At 50.5% G+C, this 27,118-nt stretch overlaps 1 protein-coding gene across 4 annotated transcripts in view; it reads left to right on the forward strand.

Moving 5' to 3' along the window:
• The window catches only part of Tspan9 (tetraspanin 9), a 187,265-nt gene that overhangs the window by 82,573 nt on the left and 77,574 nt on the right, over positions 1-27,118 (forward strand). The window lies entirely within an intron of this gene.

A 27,118-nucleotide genomic window follows, 5' to 3' on the forward strand; every position in this document is an offset into this window, starting at 1 on the left:
TGGAGACAAACTTTTCAGCCTCCCTAGTTTTCTCCCTCCTCCTAGCATCTTTATATTGAGCTCTCCTTTCTCAACATATATTCATAGGGACCCTAAAAACGGTTTTTATGGGACAACTCTTAGAGGCAGGCATTTCCCTCCTTGTTATCAAAGTTACCAAATGATGGGAACAAAATCTAATTTGGTGGATTGCGGGGCATAGGGGAGATGCCACTGGCTCAGCTCCATGACAAGGTGGGCGTGGCCTTAGACAGGTCGTGTGGCTTTAGGATAAATCCTCTGTAGTGCAGAGACACCAGATGAGGATCTTAGGGGTACTGAGCGTGATGGCACAAACCTCTAAGTGGGCCGGACGTCAGTGGTACATGCTAGGAAACAGCCAGGCAAAGCTTTAAGTTTTTCCGTCACATTGTGATCTTCTGGGAAGGAGCCCCTCGCTCAGCGGTCCCTTAGGTCTCTTCAGTCACAAAGTCCTTTGGCTCATAAAATCACGGGTTCCATGTTCCCACAGCCGGGACAACTGGCACATGTCTCAGTGTGTTGACAAGCACACGTGTGATCCCCCAACCCAATCAGTTTGGGTCATTCTCCTCTCGCTGCTTCTGCTGCTGGGTTCCAGTCCTGGCCACCACCTTCGGTGTGGGCCAGTGTGTGACTTCCCTGGTGTACCTGATACCTTCCCTGACCTTTCCGCTTAAAACAGCTGCCTACCCTGTCCCGGAAGACCCCCCTCCCTTCCCTCCTTTCACTTTCTTGATAAAACGTCAAAACTTTTCTTAAATCTCCATCGCTACCCCTGTGTCCTCAATTCAGAATTTAAGCTGTGTGAGGGCGAGGGCTTGTCTGGTTTTATTCTGGTTTTGCGTGTTGCTGTAGCCCAGTAACTAGGTCATGTACTTAATCCATACTCATTAGAAACAGTTTGATTTCAGTCTGGAAGTGACTGCCCTCTCCCTTGTCACCTTTACTTGATGTCAGCGCCAGGCCTGAGGATCCTTGGACCCTGCGTGTTTTGATAGAGCTGGGCTTGCCCAACCCTCAGACAGACTCCGTCTTTCCTATATTGTTAGCTGTTTGTCGCTGTAATAGATCTAGTAGACAAGAGAGTCGAATACTTAGCTTTGCCCTGCTAACCCCCCTTGCCTAGCACAGATCCAAGATACAAAGCCATCCTTAGTATCCACAGGAGAGTTGGTTCTAGGACCACCCCTTTTTAGATGCCCAAATCCATAGACTTTCAAGTCTCTTATGTAAAACGGTGTAGTTAGTATTTGCATATAACTGCGCCTATCTTCGTGCATACGTCTCTGGGTTACTTAGGGAGGTAGTGCAATGCAAATGCTATGCAAATAATCGTTATGCTGTATTGTCCAGGGAATAATGACACGAGCAAAAGCCTGTACATGTCAGAACAGATGCCTTCTTTTTTTTAAAAAAAAACTTTTCAGATAGTTTAGATCTGAGATTGGCTGAATGCATGGCTGCAGAAGCTGTGGGCTCAGAGGACTGCCTGTAGTAGAAGATACTCAGTACGTTCAGCATTTGCTCGTTTGCCGGCAAACATTTAATGACTTGTCATTGACAAATTCAGCCTTAGCAGTGCTCTGGGATGTGTGTCTTCTGGGCCACAGGATGCTCTCTGCAGTGGTAGGGGAGGTGCGACTCTGGGAGTGACCGCTTCCCGTGTGGTCACTGTCCCCAGGGCATAAGGAGTATACCCACTTCTTTACATTTCCATGGAGGGTCAAAGCAGCTCCTTGAATTTTAAAATATGCTTCCCGGTCCTGATGGTGTCAGGTAGCTAGTTTATGGGTCCTGTCCTGGTTGTGATAACTCAGGCTAAGCTGGATAATAAACGAAAGTGGGACAGAGCTGCAGGATAAATATTGCTACAGGGCATCTCCAGCGGCACAAATCATGGGGAAAATATCTCCCAGGCTTTTCATTTCTCCTCTTCCTCCCTGGCCCTCTGGTAGTAGCCTGCAGAGCAGGATCCATCCATCACAGAGCCCCCGCCCCCAGCCCAGCCTCTGCTCTCAGCATTTTGCTGCAGAAGGCAGGATGCAGCTAGCTCCTGATGCAGGCTGCCTCTCCACCGGTCTCCAGTGCTAGCCTGCAGAGCCCAGGTGGTATGGGGAGCCGGCCTCCCCTCTGTGGCCTTTTCTAGCTACGGATATCACCTGGCTTTGCAGAGTGCTTTCTTCTTTAAAACCAGAGGATGTAATAATCAGTGGTTCTTCATTGCTGCGAATGTTGTGGTCCCCTGGAGACTGAAATGACATGCTGAGCCCACCCTAGTATGCAGAATCTGCACCATGAGAGTCCGACCCTGGAGGGCTTCACTTGCCTTGCCTGGGTCCTGCCCTTGGGGCCTCCTGCTACTCCTGCTGACAGCCACAGTCTGCAGGGGCAGAAGACTGTGAGGTGGGCTGTGGTTAGGTGGGGAGGCAGGCAGATTCCTGTGTACCACTCTTGTAACAGATCCATCAGCACTGTCACTTAGGAAGGCGTTGCTCAGCTTCGGGAGTGTGCTGGCTTTGTAATCAGTGTCAGCTCGGGTATTGATGGAGCCCGTGGGGAATACAAAGCTGTCTCAGGCTTGTAGCTTGGAAAGGTAACTAACCGCAAGAGGCAGGAGGTCCATTAACCAAGAGGACAAGAGGCTCTCATCCTGTTGTGTGTCCTGCCTCAGAAACCCAGTAGGCATTCCCCACCCCTGTGACCCCATGCCCACGCCGGCTCTCTAGCCCACTTCTTCAATTCAGGTGCTCCAGTCTCTTCTCTGAGCACCCTAGAAGCCTCCTAACCTGTCTTTGCTCTCCATCACTGAGACTGTACCCACTGACCTGGTTGTATGACTACTGGTTCCTTGCCATCCTTTAGAGAAGCTGTGCTCATTGACCTGGTTATTCTGACTAGTTCTTTGCCATTCTACAGAGTAGCCGTGCTCACTGACCTGGTTATCCCAACTAGTTCTTTGCCATCTGATAGCATGACTGTACCCACTGTCTTGGTTACCCAGGTGTGCTGTGCGGAGGGTGCTCAGTGCCCCCAGGGCAACTAACTCCAGCAGTTCTCTTCCCTGTGGCCCTCAACAGCTGCCGTTGCCAGCCATGCCTCTCTTCTTGTGCATTTGTAGAACTGTTGCCAGCCTAGGGTCTCCACGTTACTCTCTGGGAGACACTTAGATCTCTGTGCCAGACAGGTACATGATCTTCCTGGTCTAGAGCAATGGCCTCCCAGTGGGAAAAGTCACACCCTCTTTAGGCCCTTATTGATACTGAAGCATTTATCATGTTATTGTGTTATTTAAAATATTCTTTTTTTTTTTTACCAGGTTGGGTGGCATGTACCTTTATTCCCAGCACTCAGGAGGCAGAGGCAGGCATAGCTCTATGAGTTTGAGGCCAGCCTGGTCTACATAGTGAGCTTCAGGATAGCCAAGGCTTTGTAGAGAGACCCTGTCTCAAAAAACAAAACAATATCAAAGAATTTATTTTGTTGACTTTTCTGTTAATTTGATGTCCTCCCTCCAGAGCTAGATAGATGTCTTGGTGGTGGAGAGTAATCACTGCTCTCACAGAGGACCTGAGTTTCATTCCCAGCACCCACATGGAGGCTCACAACTGTCTGCTAACTCTAACTCTAGAGGATCTGACGCCCTCTTTGGATTCTGTGGGCACCAAGTGCTCATGTGATGCACATATGTACATGTAGACAGAACATCCATATGCTTGAAATAAAATAAAATAAATCTTAAAATTAAAGCTTCTACTTAGATTTTAAGCTGTTTGAAAACAGGGACCAGCTAAACCTTAAATGGAGTCCATATGCCAAGTTCAAGGCTCATCAGACCTTAATGCCTATTGGATGAACAGAGTTTTGTGAGAAGTGCATGGATTAGGGAGGCAGGAAAATAAGTGTGCGTGTGTTCTTAGAGAGGTTCTTCTCTCCCATGGGACCTCATTTTCCCCTCATTTTCTTCGAAGGGGTTGGTGCCTGAGTGATTCCAGGTTGCCTTCGGTTTCTGACATCCCATACGTTTATGCAGTGAGGAGATGGCTGTGCCCATTGTCCTGAGCTTATATGTCCTCTTGTGCTTGGGCACAGGGCTTTCCTGTCACAGGCCCAGCACCCCCTCCTAGTTGCTCACCTGTGGTTTTCATCCACACATAGTGCCCTTTATTTTAGTAGGTATTTAGTAGATATGTTTTCTGAGGAAGTGGCCAGGAGGACTGCAAAGACTGTTGCCATCCGTTTTGTCCCTTGTGATGTGATGTGTTGGGACAAGCCTCTCTGACATACCGTGTTCTGTGAATATGGCTCCTGAGAGGTAAAGCTGATGTGCTCCTTGTGATATGTTGCTTCTGAGGATAGAAGCAGAGATGGTAAGAGTTGGTGGTGGGGGCGGGCTTGGGAGGGACCAGTCTTTCTTGGTCTTAATCATGGAGGCATTGAGGTATCAGGACCTTTGGTCACACATGGGTGAGATAGAGAGACAGAAGGAACCAGGGAGTTGGTGCCCAGTCCATGCGCAGCTGGGGAAGGTATGGGTCTAGGCTCTACCGATGGCAGGAAGGGAGCCTGGGCACGGGAAGTCAGGCTCCTTGTACTTCCTGTCGGTCTGGACCCCCTTTACTTAACACTTACCAGTACAGAGTACATAGACTGTCCGGCTGTGCCTGTGGGAGCCAAGTGAGAGCTAAAAGTTTGAACTTTCCAGAAGGCAAGGAGCCTCTAGAAAGAGGGTCTGACTTTGGTGCAGTGTCCCTCAGTAGATTCTCTCTAGAGCAGATGTGCTCGGCATTCCTAGTGGCTTGTTTTGCAGCCTCAGTTTCTCCTTCTCTTGCACTCCATGGTAAAGTGTGGGACTGGCATTGCAGGACTGCAGTGAAAGTTGCTTTATAAATAGGATACTTAATACCAACTCAGGACTAAGCAGGGATGGGTGGCTCTTGCAGCAGTGTTGTGAAAATGAGCATTGATTTTATTTTTATTTTTTTGGAATCTGCATCAAGCAGGGCCATGCTAGTACCCAGGATGCACCCCGCTGCATTCTTCACGGGAATCATGCACTGCCTATCTGAGCTAGTGAGGTCTGAAGAGCCATGGGTATAGGGTTTGTCCCAACTTTGTCCCTCCATGGACTTTTCCAGTCTTGAGTACTATTCACATGAGCTGTCTTTTTTTCATTCATTCCTATCATCTGTCATTTTGTGAGTCAGGCACTGTGTAAGGTTCTGGGATCCAAAGAGGAATAATGATAACCCCACCATGGATTTCTCCAATGTTAGGATGAGGACCCACAGCAATGTGCAGAACAAGAACCTTAACTTGGTAGTGCTTAGAAAGTGGAGGAGATCATGTCCTGTGCACCAGAGATGAAGAAGAAAATGGCTACACAGAGAACTGAGTGACGTGGAATGTGTAGGCATTCCTCACAGGGAGCAATATGCGTAAAGGCCCGAGGAAGCATGTCCTTCTTGCTATGAAGAAGCAGCTGGCATGTTCCAGTCATTCCCTATGTTACCTGGGTTTTTGTGGTTGCCAGGGCATTTGAATGTGCCATGCCTGCCTTCTCCTATAGCACCTGTGGTCTTAGAGGACACCTGTTAATGCTGTCTGGTTAGTTAGACTGTTTTGTTTCTTGGTCCAAGCACAGTGAAAAGGTGAGCTAAAAGAAGACTCAATAGTTGAGTGACTTTCCTGCCACCGCGATGCCTGCCCCTACCGTTTGGTGTCTTGGATTCCATTCCCAGACCTACATTTAGCCAAGAAGATATCAGCTTAGTGTAGAGAAAACCCTGAGAGAAACTGGAACTGGATCTCCCATCTTTGCTGCATACCACCCTGGCCCTGCTGTGCCTTCACTTGGCTAAGATTTTGGTATCTATTAGTGTCCCTTCGCCTGTGCAGTCTTGTTTGGCATGATGCACCCTGGAGCCGTTGAGGTCCTCTGGAGGGTGGGGAGTATTAGAAAAGTGCCCAACATTTGGATAAAGAGCGCCCTGAAAGGGAGGGCTCACTCAGGAGATGTGAGAGGCCCCTTAGGAGCCAATGAGCAAATGTAGGGATGTGGTAGGTCACGTGGGTAGGGAACCCACATTCTTACTAGTATCAGGAAACCTTGCTCAGTTTTTTAAAAAAAAGCAAATGTGAAGGCTTGAGGTGTTTGTTTTTAGTTTCCATAGCTTCCAGTGTCCTCAAGAGAAAAATGTGGGGCTAGGGCTCAGGTTAGGGACGTATCTCAAGGTAGAGCACTTGCCTGGAGCATCTTGGATTCCAACTCTGATGTCACACCACCACAAAAATCCAAAAAAAAAAAAAAAAAAAACAACCAAGAACAAAATTAAGAAAGTTGTGAGTTTTTTTTTTAATCACAGAAATGTAGACACGATTTGCCTTTTAGGGTACAGCAGTCAAGAAGGCTGGGCAGATAGTGGCCATTTTTTCCCTGGGATTGTGACTCCTAGTGGTTCTGCCCCTAGAAGGCATGGTGCCTGCCAGGGTCTCTGTGCAGATTGTTCTGTTTGGCTTGGCTTCCCTTCTGCAGGCAGCTCAGTGCTGGGCATTGAGTATGTGTTATCACATAGTGGCAGTGGGCAGGCTGGGGTCCCCCAGCTCCCTCTAGTCCTCTTTCCTTTTTTCTGGCTGATCTTTTGTTCCTTCCCTCACCCTTTCTTCTGCTCCCTACATGTCTAGTGTGTCTCTCTTTCCATCTGCGATTCTGTCTTCTGCGATTCTGTCTTCGGCATGACGGGTGAGTAGTAGAGATGGGGGTCTCTAACCTGTGTGCCTGACTTAGGAGATGCAACACAGTCACTAGCTCATTCCTGATATCAATTCTGACACAGTAGGAGACATTTAGAAAGTGACACTTGGAAGGAGCTGGGTCCAGGTGGAGGGTCCAGGTAGGACTCTGCCCCCACCCCGACTGCTTGCAACAGTGTATTTGGAGGGTGAGCTTAGCTTGTGCCTCAGGGCAAGTGATTTTTCTGGGTGCACTGCAGGAGAGTCTGACGGACAGTTGCAGAGATGCTCTGTGGCTCCCGCCTGCCTTTTTCCTTGGTCACCATCACACGGAGAGATCTGGTTGCTTGCTCTCTGATGTGGTTTCTCCTGGGAGGATGGAAGAATGAGAGTTATTCAGTAGCTTTTTATGCAGAGGAATGTGTGATTTGAACAATGCTGAGCTTGGAATGCCCTGGATTCCTCTGATGACGCTGGCATTAGATAGGACCCATCAGGATCTGGAAATAGGCTGTGGGGGCCTAGGGAGATCCATTTGTTTGTGGCAACCCCAAAGCCATCATCCTGCCTCATCCTGGAACCAGGGATGCCACAGACAGGAAGGCACCTCCCAAAGTCATCTAGGAAGGAAGGGGCTGGGAACAGCCATGCAGGGTAAATTATCCACCCTGACACTTGGCCGTGTGTACCCCAGGTGGGGCAGGCTCAGCTGGCCTAGGGTTGCAGCTAACACCTGCTTGGGTCACCTGTTCCTGTCCTTAACAGTGCCCCTTTGCAGGCTTCCTGTTGCATTTGAAACCTATTCCTCTATTCTGCCCTGAATAAAACAAGAGGCGAGGCCATCCTCTTCCAGTGTGGAGCCTTGGGACTCAAGAGGGTATGATGTTTCCCTTCTGTTTTGGAGACCCAGTGGGAGGCTGTGTCTGCTACACACAGATGAGGCAGGCAGCTGAGTGGAATTTGTAACGGATAAAATATTGGCTCACTTTGGAATTGGTTTTCTGTAATCTAATAGATCACAAAGGTGTAGTTCTGTGCCGAGCTCACGTCATAGCTTTTTAAAAGCCAACTTTGATTTGTTTCAGCAATCAAGCGATGGATCCATGAATGGAGAGTCTGGGTTATATATTGCGCATTGGAGATCTGGGGCCCCCACTCTCCTCGTGTGCAGGAAAGCACCAGAGTGCAGTTTCTAGTCAGAGGCTGCAGCTGCCACTGGGTCAGATGGTCCAAGGACACTTTTCCACAGCTATGATCCCCTTTCTTCTCGTGGCGTGCCTAACGGTTGGACATCCCTTAAACTCATTGCCATCTCAGAGAGTGTATCCCCGGGTATTTCCTGCAACTGGGTCAGCCTTCCTGACCAGGTGTAGCCCTGCAGGAGGCAACCAGCTTGAATTTAATGTCTGGAAAGTACACGCTCCAGTGGGCCATCAACCCACGTACACTGAGATTCTTGTGGGTGATGCATGTCTCTGCAGAGGCTCAGGGACCCCTTCCCAAACTCTGTCATTTGTCACACCCACTCACAGTGTGCTCACACAGGGCTGTGGTGGGAAAATGTCTCATGAAGTCATTATTGATTTTTTTTCAATTATTTGCGTGTGTGTGTGTGTGTGTGTGTGTGTGTGTGTGTGTGTGTGTACGTGCTCATGCATGCCAGAGCACATGTATGGAGGTCAGAGGATGAGGACAACTCCGTGGACCCAGTTCTCCCTAATTACCTTAAATAAGTTCTGGGGATTGAGTTCAGTTTAGCAGGCTTGTGGAGCAAAGTGCCTTCACCCACCGAGCCATCTCACGGGCCGCTCATGGAATGCTATTTATCCTTATTGTGTGAACATGGTCTCTCCCTCCCCGTTCCCCTTCTGCTTCAGTACCAGAAGCGAGGATCCAGTGGACACAGATGCCAGCATCCAGAACCATCCATTTGATCTGTCTTTCCAAAAATTCTCTGCTAATTTGTGAGTGGCTCACAACCTCTGGTTTGAAAAACAAGGATCTGGGCAAATGGAGAGAATTAACACATGAATCCATTTGGATCACAGCCCTGGTTCAGTTGCTGTAGCTTAGGTTCTTGAATTCTTGAAACTGGATTCCCCATCTTCATCGTCGTTGGTGTGAGTGCCTGTCATCTGCGTGTCTTCTAGCAATGGCCCGCTCGTCAGTGTCTTCGCACTCTTTCTCTGAAAGAGACTGGGTCTTAAGTCAAACATGGCTCTTCTGTAGGTTAATTGAGGATGATCATTTATCAAATTAAAATCTGAGTCCTGCTTTGTGATTTCACTAATTCAAAAACATTCATTGAAAGTTTTTAGGGTCTAGCAAATCAGTACGTTGAATACATCTGCACATTCATGCTTGGGAGTTAGGGGCGTGTAGCAACCACAGTGCCCTGCCCTCAAGGAGCTTGACTTGAAAAGGAGACACAAGGCACACAGAGGCCATGCGGCATGGAAAGCACCATCACAGAGATCCTGGCTAGCCCAACCGGAAGGGAGTCAGAGGAGAGGAGCCAAGCAAGGAGAAGGGGAGTTGAGTTGGGTCTTGGCGCTCACATAGGAGTTTGAGCGGAAGAACGTGCCAGGCTGTGGGAACGTCCTCAAGGTTCCCTGGGTTTGGAATAAAAGCAACGATTTTTAAGTTGAAACAATCGGGAACCAAATTCATATCAGAAAGACAATTGCAAGGGCTTTTGTAGAAGGCAACGAGGGAGTGGAAGGAACCCGCCGGAGAGCAGACAGGGTGTTTGGTAGTTTCCAGGTGGCTTAGGGGACATGAACGGGGAACGGTGGTCAGGGAGAGGGTGAGGGTGATTCTAGACTTGGGAGTCTTGCTCAGATGTGCGGGCAGAGGGCTAAGGTAGCAGTGTTTAGGGTCTCTCGGGTTTCTAGTTAAGTGACCATGCTGATGTTGATGCTATTTTTAGCAAAGGGAAGAGAAGTAGACTTGGCGTTGAGACCCATTGTAGGATTTCTGTGGGACTTCGGGCTGGACATCTCCCTGTGTTCAGTGGCCTGGGGCAGGTTGGCTTCCTAGCTGGCCATGTGCTAATGAGCTGTGCAGCTCGGGGTGTGCTACCCAAGCTTCCTCTTCTCTGCCGAATGGGGATGCAGTGCTTATCGTATAGGCTGCTTTGTTGGGGATGGAGATGGTGGGTACCACCAGCCTGCTGTTTTGTGGGGTTACTGTCAGTGGTCTGGACTGGGAGGAAAGACCCACATCTCAACTCTCAGTTTTGCCACAGAATTTCATTGGACCTTGGCTCTGCTTCTCCAGTGCCTGGGATTCGGTTTTCTCACTCAGCTATGGAGGGCACTAGACTGGGAGATATCTAACACAGTTTGAGTGCAAAATTTCTCTGAGTTTCTCTAAAATTAAGAGAAAAAAGTGTCTCCACACTGTATGGTAGAACTTAACAATCCAGACAAAGGGTGCTGGGGACAGGTGTTTCCAGTGCACTGTTAACTATGTCCTCTACCTCCGGAGACACAGTGTGCTATAGTGCCAGTGAAGGCAGGGACTGTCAGCCTACAGGGACAGAGCACAGCACCCAGACCCTGAGTGTTATAGACTACAGCCTTCTGCAATTATAAATTCCAGAATTGAACGCTCTGTGAACCTACTATGTGCTAGGTACTTCAGTGGGTATTGGCTGTGCTGCAGTGGTCAGATGTGGGAGTTTGGGGCTGAGACAGGCAGAGCAGAGGTGGGAAGGATAGTGAAAGGTGGCCCAGGGTCTTTGGCTGCCTGGGAGTAACCGTTGAGGGAAGCATGAATGTTTGCTAGAGAAGGGGTGGACTCCCGGCCTATGACATCATCCCTTTCCAGTGAGAGTCTGACACCGGGAGGGGAATTAGGCTATGGAAGGAAGATGTTCTGTTAGACAGACCAGCAATGATTAGAATGAAAAGAAATTATTCTCCACTATTTATTACCTATAGCTTGGGCCATGCCCTGATATATCTGCATGTTGATACCAACTGTTAGGAATTTATTGTGAATTCAGACGAGGAAACTTTTTAAGAACAGAGCCGGGATTTGAACACACATATGACTGATTTGGGCATCATACAGACCCTTTCTACATAGACAGCAGAGGCAGGCAGGTGAGCTCACTAAGAAAGAGCTGTGGTAGTGGGAACTCTGGAGTGGCGTAGCTATTCTGGTAGAGATTGAACAGATTATATATAATTGCTGCCTCTGTGGATGTTCTCTGGAATTTCTGGAGAGGGGAGGAGAGGGTAAGTAAGTGTACCATGAGCCCATTGCATCCTGGGACAACTCAGTGGGGAGGCAGGCTTGCTAGCCAGCCAACCTTGCCTATAGGAAACCGAAGCCCACAGGGATGAAGTGACTTGTCCACAGGAAGAACCTAGACTCATACCTGAGTCTTCTGACTCCACCTCCTGTGCTCTTCCCTCTGCCCTCCCTTGCCTTTCCAGAACATCTGTAAATTCTGTGATCTGCCTTTCCCCTCCCCCATTCTGTCTACCCACTCCCTTGACTGAATCCAGAGTCCCATGATGTGTATGGGTGGCTAAACTTGAAACAAGCCACAGCTAGAATACAAATTGACTGAATGGTTCTTGCCACAGTTGGTATGGGTGCCTGGGTGTGCACGCATGTGTGTGTTTGTGTGTTGGAAGCCTGTGTGTCTTAGAGGGCCATAGTAGGGCTTTGAAGTCTCTATGTGGAGGGAGTGTGTGCTAAGGAGTGGACTGGGGATTTGGTGACGTAGAACTGGTGGAGAAGCTATAGGATCTAGAGCCTTGGACTCTGATCTGCCAGCCCCTCCTGCCCAAAGAAAGGGGTGCAGATGTGGGAAGTTAATTACTCAATTAATCCCAACAGCTCAGGCAGGCTTCTGCTCAGGAGGTGATTTACTGATGGATGCGGAAACTGCTCATTTGCTAATTCTAGAAACTGACAGGAGACGGAAACTCTGGGGGTTGGGAGGCAGAAATGTAGTTAGTGCACCCCAGGGACCTTGGACCATGCCACATTTTTCTTCTTTCTTTCTCTCTCTCTCTCTCTCTCTCTCTCTCTCTCTCTCTCTCTCTCTCTCTCTCTCTCTCTCTTTCCCTCCCTCCCTCCCTCCTTCCCTCCCTCCCTCCCTTCCTTCTTTTGCTTTGCTTTTAGAGATAGGGTTTCTCTGTGTAGCCCTGGCTATACTGGAACTAGCTCTGTAGACCAGGCTATACAGAGATCTGCCTGCCTCTGCCTCTCAAGTACTGGGATTAAAGGTGTGTGCTACCACTGCCCAGCTGACCATGGCACTCTTGAGTGTAAACCTTGTTGTTGGCCTTAAGTGAAGGAGTTGCTTACCCAGTTCTGCCTTTCTTCCTGTGATTTCCTACTCATTAGCATTTGCATTAGAACAGTTGGATCCATCCATCCATCCATCCATCCATCCATCCATCCTTACTGAGTAGCAGCACATGATGAGGGTGTGGTAGATGCTAAAAGAGACTTGATTAGTGCCTCTACCTGCAGTCACTGTGCCCTCTTGGGCTGTCTAGGCAGTCAGTTACCTAGGGTTAATGCAGGAGGAGCTGTGGCTACAAGGACGACCGTTAATTGGGTCATCAGCCCGAGGAACCTCCATGCCAAGGGACAGTGGGCTGATTGAAGCTGAGAATTGGGGCTGGTTGGTAGAGAGCCTAGTGAAACTATTTGATCATCACTGAAGCCAGTATGGAGCTGCATCAGAGGCAGAAGGAGGGGAATCAGCAGTGTGGCTATAGATGGATGATGTCGGATCAGGTTGAAAGCTGTCTGGGGCTTTTGTTGGGTACCATCTGTGCTCATCTCTTTTGCAGAATGTTGCTAGGGGTTAGCATGTATGTTAAAATGAGAGGTCAAGGCAGAGCCCTAAGATGGTCCTCGGGCGAGTTGGGTCGGGGTGGGAGTGGGAAGTTGGGGGTTGGGAGACAGCACAGTTAGGGGCTAGAGCTGAGCAATTACTTTGGCAGTCATGTCCCTTACAGTACCTGAAAGAAACAACATAAGGAAGTCCACCATGGGAGTGGCTGGTTACATAATATCCTCAGTCAGGAAGTAGAGAGGTGGGGCTGGAATGAGACATGACCCCCATGTCTCCCAGCTAGACCCCATCTCCCAAAGGTTCCACAGTCTTCTCCCAGGACAGTGCCACCAGCTGAGGGCCAATTGTCCAAGTCCATGAGTCCTTCGAGGACTTTTATATCCAAGTCATACAGGGAGGCTGACAAATATCTTGAGGTTGCTTTGGTCCTTGCATGCAAACCCCCTGAGAAGAGGGATTGAGGGCTGCAGTGAGGAAGTCCTGCCATTTGTGTCTGGAGAAGGCTGGCTAGAGGTGGTGGCTCATAGCTCCTGCATATGTGGGGAGGGGAGGAAAGAGCCAGCTAGATCCAGAAGATCTAGATCCAGGTGGCAGCCTTCTAAGCAGCAGCCCTCAAACGGGAGCACATTTTAGAATCCCAGAAGTGGAAAGTCTTTTTAACGAAGTGGCCGTGTCAGGGTCCAGTCTCCAGATATTCCAGCTTAGTGGGAGCAGCATGTGTCAGGAATTGGCATGCTACGTGTGACTCTCAGGTTCTAAAAGAGGTGGCTTGGGAACCACAATTAGAGAAACTGCTTAGAAAGCACTCTGCATCGTGGAGAGAGTTGGCCTCGGACTCTGAGGCGGAGGATGCTGGCTAGTAGGTGACGGGCCTCAGGTGCAAGTCTTTTTGACTAGGAGTGATGGTGTCTACTGCAGTTACCCTGGTACTCTGAGGGTCATGCCCAGCACCAATTTTCCTATACACAAAGCTGTTGTCATTGCTTGTAAAATTGTAAAATGTTAGCAGATATGTTTAAAAGACTCTGTCTGGATAGGTTGAAGCTCAGACAGGGAAGGGAGAATACAAGGACTGTTCCCTCAGTCCAGAGAGTGAGTCTATTTCTTTAAGGTGTGGGTGACCGCTTCTGACTTGAGGTAGCTGGTGACAGGGAAGTAGGTCCCAGAGCTCCCTAATTACAACACCTGCTGGCTATCTCTTCCACTCTTGCTGGTGCTGATGCTGCTTAAACGGGGCAATTAGAACTATAGGATGCTTCTGGTGGCATGTGTGACCTGTCCCGCCCTGGGGATTTTGCTGATGTCCTGCAGCGTGAGGTTGGAGTGGGGATAGCTTGTGTCCAGAATGCCTTCTTTCTCCATCCCTTCTCAAGCCAGCTTCCAATTACTTGGGTGTCTTTAGGTGGTGTGCAGCTTGGAATATGGCCGCCATGTGGTACAGAGGGCTATCATTGGAATTGTGCTGAGATCCACGAAGGGAAGGGTTTCATTGCTAACTTCCATTGGTTCCTCGGTTCTGTGGCCTTTATTTAGTCTTGGTGTCCAGTGAGGTCGGTGGCGATGTCTTTAAAATGATGACGATGAAGCTCTTCTCTAGACTTTGACTTTAGGATGGGTTTAGTCATAGTCAACACATCTTTGTTGAGTGTGCCAGTGTGTAACCAGCATGTACCCAGTGCAGGGAGGGATCCCATGGTGAGGGAGGGAGGGGAGTCATTCTCGGGGAGCACAGAAGTCATCCCTTGGGGCTGTGTTTTTATCTGACTATTGTCAAGACAAGGGAAATAGGTGCTGTGTTGGTTTTCTCTTCGTTGAAACTCTGGGGCTTTGTAGGGTGGTGGGGCTAGGAGTCCTTTTACTGTGGTGACTGGAGTCACATTCAGAGATGGAATGTGGGTGTCCTAAGGCAGCTCCTGACTCCTGTTCCTGTGACTTGTAGGTTAGGAGGTGTGGCCTGGGGTTTCTGGACTCTGTGATGAGTGCTGGTGTAAGGGGAGGACCAGTCCCTCCATAGCTCCCAAGTCGGCCTCCTCAGTGAGCTGGCTTCTCTAGCTCCTACCCAGGCTGGCCGCCTGCTGTGGCTACGTGCTGCAGCTGGGCCTGCAGAACTTAAAATAGCAATATGAGCTGTCCGCCTTGCATGTGGGGAGCCTGCCCGAGGCATGATGGGGCAGCCATTCGGCCCTTACCACTGGGGTGGAGCACATTTGGGGGTTTCTTGTCTCAGAGTAGGGAATGGGGGTCTGAAGTTCCTGGAGGCATTTAACTGGTGCCCAGGGGGTGCAAAGGACTCATCTTCCCTAGACCCTGTAAGGGAAAACCTCAATCCTGATCTTCCACTGCAGCTCAGAAGCCTTGAGGCTTGGCATTCTGTTTGGTCTTCTCCCTGATCCCCTCTACAGCCCAGAGTTAGCCATGTTGAGCCCCATTACAGCCTAAATGAAGAGTAAGTGAAGTACAGAGTTGGGACGGCCGGTACCTGTGCCAGGTCCCAATGGCAGGGCCAGGGCATCAGGGTTCTCTACTGGTTTCTCTACTGGGCAGGCAGTAATCTGGAGGCTCCCTCACCCTAGCTGCTTCCTCTAAGAAAATTAAGATGGGAAACCACCCTAAGGTCTGCCTGCCTTCATTCACTCGTGCAGAAGAATGTACCAACTCCCCACCCCCACACGTTACGCTCTGTTCTTGGCTGTGGAAATATAGCAGTAAATGAGACAGACACAAATCCCTGCCCTTCTTAAGGCCATTTCTAGTGGGTGGCAGCATCATAAAAAATCTACATAGTAAAAAAATATAAGTTCCCTTGTGTTTAGGGAATAAATAGGATGGAGAAAGCAGCACAAGGTCAGAGTGCTTGGGAGGTCCTGGAGAAGGAGACGTCTGAAAGAAGGTTAGGGGACCAGGGAAATCGGCAGTGCAGAGATCTGAGGAAAGATTGCTCAGGTAGCGTCGACACCTAGGGTGAAGGCCCTAAGAGAGGAGAATGTGTGCTGTGCTCAGAGTGGGGGGGGGGTAGAAGGGAGAGAGGGATTCACTGAGTCTTAGAAGAGCGACATCTTGTTCTCTGGGAGCAGTGGGAAGTTAGGGTTTTGCACAAGGCAATGTGACTTGGTGTGACTCATGGGACAAGATCAGTGCAGTTGTCTTTCTGGGGTGGGTAGGTCTCTATGAGGAGGCCCGAGCAGACTGTGAAAGCTCCCCACCCTGCCTTCCCTGTGCCGTGTTCAGCCTGCGTCACTAGGCCCCAAACCCCAGTCACAGAGACTTTCATCCTGAACAGGACTGGGGTTTCCTCTCCCTGCCTTTGGGTTTCTTTTAGAGGGAAGAGAATAGGTTTCTTACAGTAGTTTGCTGGAGGCAGCTTAGGCTGCCAGTTGAGATCTTCATAGTAAGTAATCAGAATTTGCCAGCTGGTGTTAAACTACGGGTTGTTTGCAACTGGCTGTGGTGGCCACTGGTAAGCGTTGTGGATCAGGGCTTTCCCTATGGGCTGTTGGTAAGTACTTTGCAGTCTACCACTGTTTTATGATCTCTGCTCTGCTGGGTCATGGCTTTGGAGGGCAGGGCCTGGCTTTGCTTTCATTTGGCAAAGTCTCAGTGTTCATGGTCTGTGAAGTGTGAAAGGGCAGAGGGAGCATTGGATGAAGGTGACGACGCTGGTGGTCGGGGCACACAGCGGTGTGCTTCCCAGGATAGACAGGGCATGCGTGTCCCATGAGGTTGCAGATGGAAATTTCATGACCGTCCTGGCTTGGTAACCCTGGTGGAGGATTGCTTGTCTCCCCCCTGCTCCTTTCCTCTCCTCCATCCATCTGTGTGTGCAGGGCGGATTTGAAGTATGCTTCAGTCTGGGCCAGCCGTGTGCGAAAGCACAGAGCCTTGCGCTAGTCTCAGATGAAGCTGCTGGGTCTGTTTCAGAAGTCAGGAGATGTAGGTTCTACCCAGCTCTATGAACTGGCTTCTCATTTAGAATTGGGAACACATTTCCTGCTTATCTTTCAGGGGTCTGGTGTAAGGATCAGATATAATCAGAAGTATGAAAATAAAAATCCCTTTAAAAAACAACCAGAACTAGTCCACGGAAATGTGGCTTTTGCTTAGGACGTCTCTGCACTGGGTCTCCCCCTCCTCTGTCTTCCTCCTGCTAGGATGTCAGGAGAGCCCCATTTCTTCCTAAGGCTTTCTCCTCTGAGCAGTACCTCTCAGCACCCCGTTTATATACATCAGCTGTCCACTCATTCTGTTCTTCCCAAGACACAGATGGAGCAGGGATCTTCCCTGGTGATACCTGTAGTGATGAACCCAGGATGGGCACTCTCTGGGTGCTGAGGAATCCCTCGGTGACCAATCAACTCAGTGGGTCTTAATTATCCTTGTCAAACTCCTCTGATGTGTGCTGGTCAGCTGGAGCATGAGTGTGGATGGGCAGTTCTGGAGAATAGTGCTTTCTAGTAGATAAGAGAATGTCCCAGATCATCTGTCCTCCATGATCACACCCAGCTCGATTTCATGGATGAGAAAATACAAGTGTGCTCATTCATTCATTCATTCATTCATTCATTCATTCCATGCCCTGTGCTCAGAGAACTACAAGTCTCCTGTCTGAATAGCCTGAACTGGAACTAGGGTACCAATTCTTCTGTCTGGCTCTCAGTCTTGGTATGCTTGCTTCAGGAGGCGGGTGTGGCGGGGGCGGGGTAGACCATGCCCTTACAGAAAGGTGGATAGATCAAAGCTTTTGAGTCCTGTGCAGGCCTAGGTAGTAGGAGGAGGGAGGAGGGAAGTGATTGCTCAATGCCTGTCCCTGCTGGGTCCAGCCCATCATGGGTGTGGCTCGCCTTTCCTCTGGCCCCAGTAGGGGAGGGGAGGAGCATGGGCTAGGATATTGGAAGCACCTCTTCAGGTGGGAGCTTGAGAGATGAGTAATAGAGGCTCCTGGAGTCCAGGATGGCCATTTGAGCTCTTTTATAGTTTCTGGAGATGGCTGAATCTGGACGGTGACTATAGATGGATAGCCTTCAGAGGGGAGGATGGATGGTGGGGGCTCCATTGAGGTAAAGACACCAGCCAGGCAGTGGACAGTATTGTGGGTATCTCGAATGTGTATGATGACCGAGTGGCAAGGTTTTGGGACTCTGTGTGCTGTGGGGGAGGGGAGTCAATGTCCTTCCAGGCTTAAGTGTGTACCATCCGCCAAGCTGGGGGGATGAGTTATTCTTGTATGGAGTTTCCTTGGGTTTTGTATGTGGAAAAAAGATATTTGTGCAAATAGGCACAATACAGGTCATAATAAAAAGAGTGCCTAAAGGAGAGATTCAGAGGGAGAAGAGCCCTCAGTGTTGGGGGGTCCTTCACTGATGATAATGACATTTGAAACAGTGGCTAAAGGCAGAGGTGGGGGGAGCCTGCCATTGGGCAGTCATGTGAGCCAAATGTGGAGCCCCAGAGTTGGGGGTGGAAAGCAAGAAGCTCGGGCTGTCAGAGAGTAGGACATAGGCAGGACCTTGTAGAAGTAAAGGCTGACAGTACAGCATGGATCTCCAATGACAAGCTCAGGCATTTGTGTTTATATACCTCGAGAGCCGGTGGAGATCGTGAGTTGATACACTCCTCTGAGCTCCACCCTGGGAAAAGAATGGCTAGCATGGTAGGGTGGATAAGAAGGAGCAGGGAGCAGGCAGAAGCCTGGCAGGTGGGGGGCAGTAACAGGGAGGGAGCATGTGGCAGGGAATGCATGCATGCCTCTGCCTTCAGGGTGGCACGTGTGCACAGAACTTTGCATCCTGGGCATATTTTGAGGAAGTGTCGTGTAGTGGGTCATGGCTGGGTACCACTGAGGAGAGGGTGTGGCTTGTGACCATTTTCACTAGTACCTTGACATGAAGAAAAAATGCTTGGAGGTTGGGGCTGGAGAGATGGCTCAGTGGTTAAGAGCACTGACTGCTCTTCCCGAGGACCCAGGTTCAATTCCCAGCACCCACATGGCAGCTCACAACTGTCTGAAAATCCAGTTCCAGGGGATCTGACACCTTCACACCAATGCACATAAATAAAGTTAAATAAATCATAAAAAATTTTTAAAAAATGCTTGGAGGTTTGGGGTGGGGGCTGGGTACCAGCTGAGGGCACCTTCAGCAAGTTGAACCAGCCTGAAGAGAGGAAAAAACCAGGTGATAAATAGCCCCTGCTTATGCCTTGTTTCTTAGGGTGACCCTGGAGGTCCTGAGAGCACCAAGGGACTTGTGCACTGTGGCATTTGTGAGTCATCAGACATGCAATAGGGCGGTCTACTCTTCTGGGTACTGTTAGTGGGTGTTCCCATGACTCCCTCTGATGGTTTCTGAGCAGGATGTACATCTGGGCACATTTCCACCTTCTTAACTCTAGGACGTTGCCACGTGCTTCTTCTGCTCTGTCTCCCCCTGTAGCCTCCAGGTACAGTGGAGGGAGACAGGGAAGAGGAACAGGAGACCCTAGCTCCTGGAGTCAGCGGAAGGGTCCTAGCTGTAAGACCAGCTTGCTGGCGGGCTGGATGCTGGGTCAGAGAGCACTGTCCCAGCCAGCAAGTTTGTGTTCTCCACGGAGTGGTTTAGGAATATTGGATTTGCTGGGTCAGTAAATTTTTGCTGGTGCATGGCAATAAACCTCAGGCTTCATCACGCTTGCCTGTGCCGGGCAGTCTGCTTTATCTCATCTTCCCGAAGCCACCTGCCCTCCTCGATAAGTACTAATAACAAATGCTTGCTTTCTCTTTTCTCTGCTTCCTGGGACTGAATGGCCCGGTGTAGTCATGTGTGGGGCTGCAGGTCCACCTGCCTGTCCAGTACAATGCCCCATGCACCAGGCGTTTCTACAGGATCTAATGGGGGTGGTGATTGGCCTGGGAATGAAAGGTGGGCCTGGCTGGGGGCTCTTCTGTAAAAAAAAAAAAAAATATCTCAGGGGCTGAGTGCTAGTGTGTCCAAAGAGGATGCTTGCTCTCAGCAGGTCGGACTAGGGGGTAGGTTGAAGACCAGGAAACACTGTAGTGCATTCATTCTGAAGTCTCCGGGGGTGGCCAAGACACATGACCTTGACCATGCTGCTGCCCCCTGGACTGTGGGTATGAGCAAGTCCGGGTGCCAAGGAAATGAGGTTTCAGGTCAGGGAGCTGCCAGGAGGAGAGGGAGAGTGATTGGCTGGGACTATAGCCCAGGAGAAGTGTGGGTAGAGCTGATGGCGGGGGATGTGCAGATTCTTGCTGCCCTCCTGGCCTCCTATGTTCCAGTCTCACTTTCCGCTCAGGTACGTTCTTCTTCCCCTTAGTCTCAGCCAGCATGCGGTGTGCACCCCACCTCTGCTCCATGCCCACTTTGCCCAGCACTTCCCTTCCCAGGATGCTCTTCTGTCTGTCTATCCCTTGCCTACTTCCAAAATGTAAGGCATGCACCTGGCATCAGAGTTCAGAGGTCCATGGAGAATCCAGCGGTTCAGCATCCATGGTTTGTAGTTGAGGAACTGGGGGTTGGTCATACAGATAACCAGCACGCAGCGCTGAGCAGTGCAAGGCTCCCACAAGCCCCTCCTTTTGCATGCCCTTGTACTTTTGTGGATGTGTTTCATCAGTTAGTTTCCAGGCTAGCTGTGGGTCAGCCGTAGTCCTGGGTGCTGGCTGTGCAACAATGGGAAAGATCAGTCTCTGGTGCTCTGGGCCTTATGATCTCATGGGAGAGAATCAGCCAGGAAATTGTCACTTGGAGAAACACACACTCTCACACTGTGAGGAATACTATGGAAGAAACAGGCAAATTGTGCTCTGAGAATATAATGGTGGGGAGGGAGCTTAGCATGGCAGGTAGGGGACCCAGAAAGCCAGGAAAAAAAAAGACCTTTGTGGAGGATGTCAGAGACTTACTGAAGAGAGGACAGCGAAGGGCAGCCAGGCAGAGGGAACAGCATGGGCAGAAGCTCAGAGGAGAGGAGAACAGAGCTTAGCATTTGCCAGAGCTTTAGAGAGGCAGGCAGGGTCCATTGGGCTGGACCTTTAAGGTCTCATGCGACCCAGGCAGCCTCAAACTCTGTATGTAGACAAGGCTGACCTTGAGCTCCTGATCCTGTCTCCATCTCCTGGGATCGCCAGTCCTGCTGGGATTACAAGTGTGTACCACCATGCCTGGCTCTTAAAGGTTGTTCCAAGAGCTTGGGTTATCCTAGAAAAGGAGAATCGCAAACACATTTACATATGCGTGTCTGCACACATGAGCACGTGACTAGCATGTGAGTAGATAAAACACCGCTGCAGAGGTTAAAGCCGAGAGACTTTGGTGAGCCGATGTGCCTGGAGTGGGGTGTGAAGGCCTCTGGTGAGCCATGAGGTAAGCATGGACCTGGCAGTGTCTGTAGAACCATAGGAGTGGGAGAGAGACACTGTGGTAAGATTTAGAATTGGTAGGGAGCTGGTGATGTATGGAGTTGGATGAGGATGGGGTTTCTGGATTAGACAATGTGATAGACATTCCGGCTTATTTATTTATCAAGAGGGGAAGGGTTTAGCAAGTAGGTCTCTGTGGGGAATATGAAATCCAAGATGCCTGTGGCAGCCACATGGGGAGGATGGGCAGGAGGAGTCTTGTATATGTCTTTGGGATTCAGAAGATCAGTGAGGGCCAAGTGAGGACCCAGGTGTCACCAGCTGTCATGGGAAAAACTGATGTTCTCAGTCTAGAAACACAGTCACAGGATCTTGCATGTTGGTAGTGAGGTGTCTGTTTTTCCTCTGTTCAACCCACCCCAACTAGACAGGCACGGAGACTCCGTTTGCTATAATAGCTACTGTTGGTTGTGGCCCAGACTCTGTGTGTGTTACAATTATATTTATTACCTTGAATCCATGATTTTACCTGCAGCTTTGAAACTGTGCATTGTCCTCTCATTTTACAAATGGGGACGTTGAGACACAGGGTGTCTGAGTGCTTATTCTAGGCTATCCAGGTCCACCAGGGCCTAAAGTCCAGGTGACTCCAGACGGCTGCTTCACTAGATATGAGACATGTTCCCTGGCCTTGGGGTGGAGCAGAAGGAGGGAAACAACCAAGCTTTCTCCATTCTCTTTCACAGACCTTGTCCCAGATAACTCAGCCCCAAAGGATGTTTGTTGTGAGCTGGTTTTAGGCGTGAGGTTGGCTTTGTGACAGTCCCTGCAACTGTGTGCCTCTGCATGGTCAGAAGCTGTATCACAGTACTCCTGGCTGAGTCAGGAGTGGGCGCAGGTCCATAGCTGGTGCTGTTTCTCAGGAGCAAAGGTGACGAGCGTCCAGAGGTACCAGTACTTGCCTTAACCCACATGCTTCCCTGTCAGGGGTGCTTATGTACAGCCAAGGGTCTCTGAATCAGCAGCCAGGCTCCTGGCACATCTCCACTCCAGCCAGAGTGGTTTTGTTCTTGAGTTTTGAAGTCTGGCATATAATACAATTGCATTCGCATGAGTTCCTGGAACCAAGTTACAAGCAGAGATGTTCTGTCTGCCCTGCCCTTGGAGCCCCTCTGTAAGTCTCTGTACACCCAACATAAACAAGGGGCCAAGGGCACCCTTGTCCTGTCTTGCTCCTGTGTCTTTTAATTCTCCCACCCTCCTGTTTCTGGACTCATCTTCCAGAATGTCTCTGTGAACCCATTGGTTAAACTTATTGCCTGCTTCTCTGTCCATTCAAGGACATGCCATATATTGGGGTGATTGCCCTGAGCACATCAGTTAACATCATGACATTTACACCATTACTTGCTGGGTGTTTCCTAGGCTGCTTCATCTGAGGCTGATGTCCTCAGGTAGCCTCCCTTCCAGGAACAATTCCATAGATTTTGGCTTGGGTCCCATCTTTTGGAGAGTGAACTTGGAGCCCAACTGTCCAGCTTGGGCATGGTAGCCTTCCTTTTTTCCTAAGTAGCTACCATGTGGTAGTCACTGTGACAGGCAGTGGAGGTGTGTGTGTGCATGTGCGTGTGTGTGTGCGTGTGCGTGTGTGTGTGCGTGCGTGCAATAACCAGGATGTAAGTGCTGTTGTCTTTTAGAAGCCCAGAGACCAGAGAAGAGGCAGGTGAGCCATTACAGTATGAACAAAGTGCTGAGAGCGAGCAAGGAGCGTTCTCCAGAAGAGGTAGCCTGCCCTGATTTGTAATGCCCTAAGCAATTAATTCATCCCTTCTTAGAACTATGAGCCCTCCTACTGAGACAAACCTTATGTGTTTTCTTCATTAGTCTTAGGAACCTCACACACAAAAATGCAGGTAAAAAAGTATCTTCAGACTCTCTCTCTTTCTCCCTTTGCTTCTCTCTCTCTCTCTCTCTCTCTCTCTCTCTCTCTCTCTCTCTCTCCCTCCCTTCCTCCCTCCCTTCCTCCCTCCCTCCCTCCCTCCCTCCCTCTCTCCCTCCCTCCCTCTACCTCTGTCTCTTCATCCACTCTCCCTCCCACTCATGCAGTGTAGCCCAGGCTATCCTGGAACTTGCAGTCCTGACCTAGTCTCCTGAGAGCTGGTATAACTGGAGCAGTGTGTGCCCAGTTTCATTTAGCTCCCCACTTTCCAGTTTCTTTATAGTCATTGTCATCCTCCCTTCTGAATTCACATTTCCTTAGCAAATAGGAGAGTGGCCCCTGTCACTGTGTCCTGCCTAGTGAATCTTCATGCAGACATCTGGGAGGTGGGTCTCCTGCGAGGGGCCACTCATTCTTGGGAAGTTTGCTCCCAATTAAAAGCGTTCCTTTTACAGCCAAAGAAGATCCCAAATTTGGAGTTTAGAACCTGGGGTGAATACTTTATTTCTACAGTCGCTGCCCAGCCTGCTCATTCCGATTCCCAGCAAGCAGTACTTTGGTCTCCCCTAAACTCTGGTTGTATGGTTAAGAGTTAGGGGTATGAGATGCTGCAGTATGGTCACATACAAGAGTAGCCAGCTTGGGCCAGAAGGTGTCTGGGCTAGTGAGGAAGACAGAACCGAATGAACCCTGTCTCACCTAAAGCCTGGGAAACTCTGGAAAGGCACAAAGCACTTGGCATTTCTTGGGAAGCCCTTGTCTCATGGCTGCCAGTTAGAAGAGATGTGGAGTGCTGGTTTCTCACATTTACTTTGTTTGCTCTTCTTTGCGAATTCTGTACTTGCTCTTTCTCTTTTACTCGTTTCTTTTTTTTTCCATAAAAAAAATAGGTGTGGGAGAGAAGTAAAGCGGTCTGCATTGTTTGCATGCAGAGAGCCCCTCAAAGGCAGCCAGTGCCTTCAGGCTCCCCTGGACCTGATAGGGTGTGGAGAATTGAGAGGGGTCTCACATCACCTGCTTGCTCCTTCTGCACCCCCAAATCTAAGGAACTGCTGCAGCCTCCTCTGCTAGCCTTTCCGTATCTCTCCTCTCCCTGCTGCTGCCAGGCTCAGCTTCCTAGGCCCCATGGTGGTCAAGGGCCTGGCTGCCTGTGAAGTTGCGGAATATAGCTTCAACTTTCACATGCCATACACATAGCTCCTGTGCACACCCTGGCCTGTCCTCGCACTGCTTCCTGAGTGGACCACACTCAAGCCCTTATTCCCCCACCCACTTTAAAGAGGCTCGGTCTAATGAAGGACCACAGGATATTTCCTCACTTAGCCTGCCTTGTGGGTTCTGCATCATTCTGTTGGAATGCCCTGGGTACTGGTGGAGTCAGGGTAGAAGGTTGGTTTCTACAGCTGGATGGTGAGCTCCACGGACCTCCTGAGTCATCCCCTTCATCCTGGTCATCCATCCTGGTATCTATGCCCAGGGATCTGCCCACAGTGACCCATCTGTCACTAGTGGATAGTTTTCACAAGAGGGCAGAGGCAGGGGATGGGTGTGTCTTGGCTCCATCTGGCTTTGTCCTAAGATTGGGTTCCTTCCCTGTCTTCTTTACTGCATTCTTGTGCACGTCTCTCTCTGTCACATTCTTTGTGACCCTCAGGCCTTTGCTGATTACCTGTCCAGTCCAGAGCATCACCTCGCCATCTTTCCTATTCCCTCTAATTCAGTATCCTTTAACTTAATGACCCCCTACCCATCCAGACATGCCATCTCAGGCTCCCTGTTGTGCTCTTCAGATTTTCTTAGACTGGAGGATTGCCAAGGGCAGCAAGTGCTTAAAATCTAAGAGAGGATGGCACCTGGGTTGAAAAGCACACCCAAGCCCACCATTTCCTTTCTGTAAGATGGAATGGTCACCACACCTATGTGGTAGGGTCAGCCCAAGGAATGGGAGGGCCGATGAATTGCATTTGCCCTTCTTAGTCTGATAGTGACTCAGCTGGGCGTCGTAGTGAGACTTCATTGTACCTTTGATGAGTGTGACCAGGGGGAGCCGAGCTGTGGCACTGCACAGCCTTCTTCTCTTGCCTGCCTGCTGTCACCTGACTTTCTGGTCCCAAGCCCCGGAGGTATATATTCATTTCTAATCACACAATGATGGGACAGCCCAGGGGCCAGGGGAGACTTGTATGACTGCTGCAGGTGTGAACTGCGGAGAAGAGATGGGAGAAGATAACAAGATAGGGGCTAGCACGGAGGTGACACCTTGGTGACACCTCCCTCACAAGAGCAATACCCCTTGTGTTCAGAGTCCACCTGCTCTGACCGACCCCACCCCTGTTGGTTCACTTCACATGCAACACATCTGGGTATTCCTGAACTCCATACTGACAGGAGGGATGGTAGCCAGGCTGGCGCAAGCTGCCAAGGAAGAGCAGGCCTCCTGACTCCAGTCCAGCTGGAGGATGCTCCCGTCAGAAGTAATGTTATAAGAAAGATGGGTAACCCCGTACCCCCGAGCAGCCGAGTGAGGACAGAAGGCCTTAGCCATTCCTGTCAGGTTGCTTGGTGCTGCCACAGGAGCCAGCTAGACATCTGCCCCCTTTTCTGCAGATGACATCCCCGGACAGTTGTGCCCACCAGGGGAGATGCTTGCTGCTGGTGGCTGTTCCTAAAGAGTGGAAACAGTACCGTTTCTGTAGAGGAGCAACACTCCAGATCTGGGGTGGGGGCAGGGGAAGACGAAGTCCCCCTAGGTGGGGTGACTTTCCCCCTCACTGCACAGCCACGGTGCTGTGTCTATCTGTGCCTTCTTGGTAATGGATAACTTCCTGTCCTAACTAGATTTTGTGCTGCCCAGAGGGCAGGCAGCAACACTCCTATGTTTCCTCAAGGGCTCCCCCTTGGGGCTCAGGATAGAGAGTAGAGGGTTCCAGGGTAGACACCTCTACCGCTTGGAAGGGCATGGAATCGTCCATCTAGCCCTTCCTCTGGAGTGCTTTCCAGAAGCTGAGCTCCTTGTCGGGTTCTGGGATTACAGAGCCTGGTAAAACTTAGCTCCTGCACTAGGGAGTCAGCCACACAAAGGAGAGACTAGGTCCCTGACTCCCCCCTCCTCGTCCCCAGTCATCTATTTCTCATCATTTGCAAACCGTGGTGTCTCCAGGTCAGCAATGCAGACTTCTGCGCACCCAGGGGAGGCTGTCTTTATTTCAGTGCTTTATAAGAGGATCAAGGCTTGTTTCGGATGTTCTCCTGGCAGGCACATCCGTCCAGTCTTTTCTGGGACCTTGGGCTCCAAGAGGACCCAGCTGCGACCAAGAAAGAGCACTGCTACCTTGCTCTACTGCTGGCATAAGCAGTGTCCCACTCGAACCACCTGCCTCTTGCAGCCCGGCGTCCCACTCAGAAACGCAGAGGCGGGGGGGGGGGGGGGGCTTGCGCAGCTGCAGGAATCTCTCGGAGCCGCGCTTGCGTGTGTGCAGGGAGGGGGCGGGGAGAGCGGCGCGCCCCGCGGAGGCCTGGGGGCGCTTTCCTACACCTTGCGTCTCTGCTGCGGTCCCTCTACCAGTGCGCAGTAGCTGTTCTCACGTGTGCAAAAGCGTGGTGTGTGTGTGTGTGTGTGTGTGTGTGTGTGTGTGTAGGCGTGTGTAAGTACTGCTTGAGACCAACCATGTGCCCCAAACTGGACAGGCCCGATGTTTAGAGGGGGACGGCGGCCAGCCTGGTAGTGGCCGGGTTTCTTTCCCTTCCAGCCTTTTCCCCTAGAGCTATCCTCTGGCATTCTTGGATCCTTGGTATCTCCAACTGTCCTGTCCTCCTCTTCTCATCACCCTTGCTGGGGCAAAAGAAACCAGTACTTTCACGTGGAGGTGCTGCTTCATTCCCAGCCACTGAGCCCTTGACATTTAGAAGAGTTCTGGGCACACTGGTTTAGGCACACAGCAGACCTAATCCTATTAAAGATATTGTGTCATTGGGGAGGGGGGTAGCTCCCCCACTGGAGCCAGGCAGGCCTTGAGCCCATTGGTCGGATGCAAAGCAGGGGGCGGGGCCCAGAACCCTGGGAAGGGGCTCTGGGTGATTTCAGAGTGGAGGAGAGTCAGGGCTGGGATTTCGCCGGGCAAGCCCAGCGGTTGCAGCTGCGGCGGATCCCGAGGCTCTGCCCGTGGTGCACCCGGGCAGCCCAGGGCCGGCAGCCGCTCCGCAAAGTCGCGGAACAAGGGAGGCCGAGCGCCCGCAAAGTGATAGGGCTCCA

Source organism: Arvicola amphibius, chromosome 2 (assembly GCF_903992535.2).
Source record: "Arvicola amphibius chromosome 2, mArvAmp1.2, whole genome shotgun sequence".
Lineage (NCBI taxonomy): Eukaryota > Metazoa > Chordata > Mammalia > Rodentia > Cricetidae > Arvicola > Arvicola amphibius.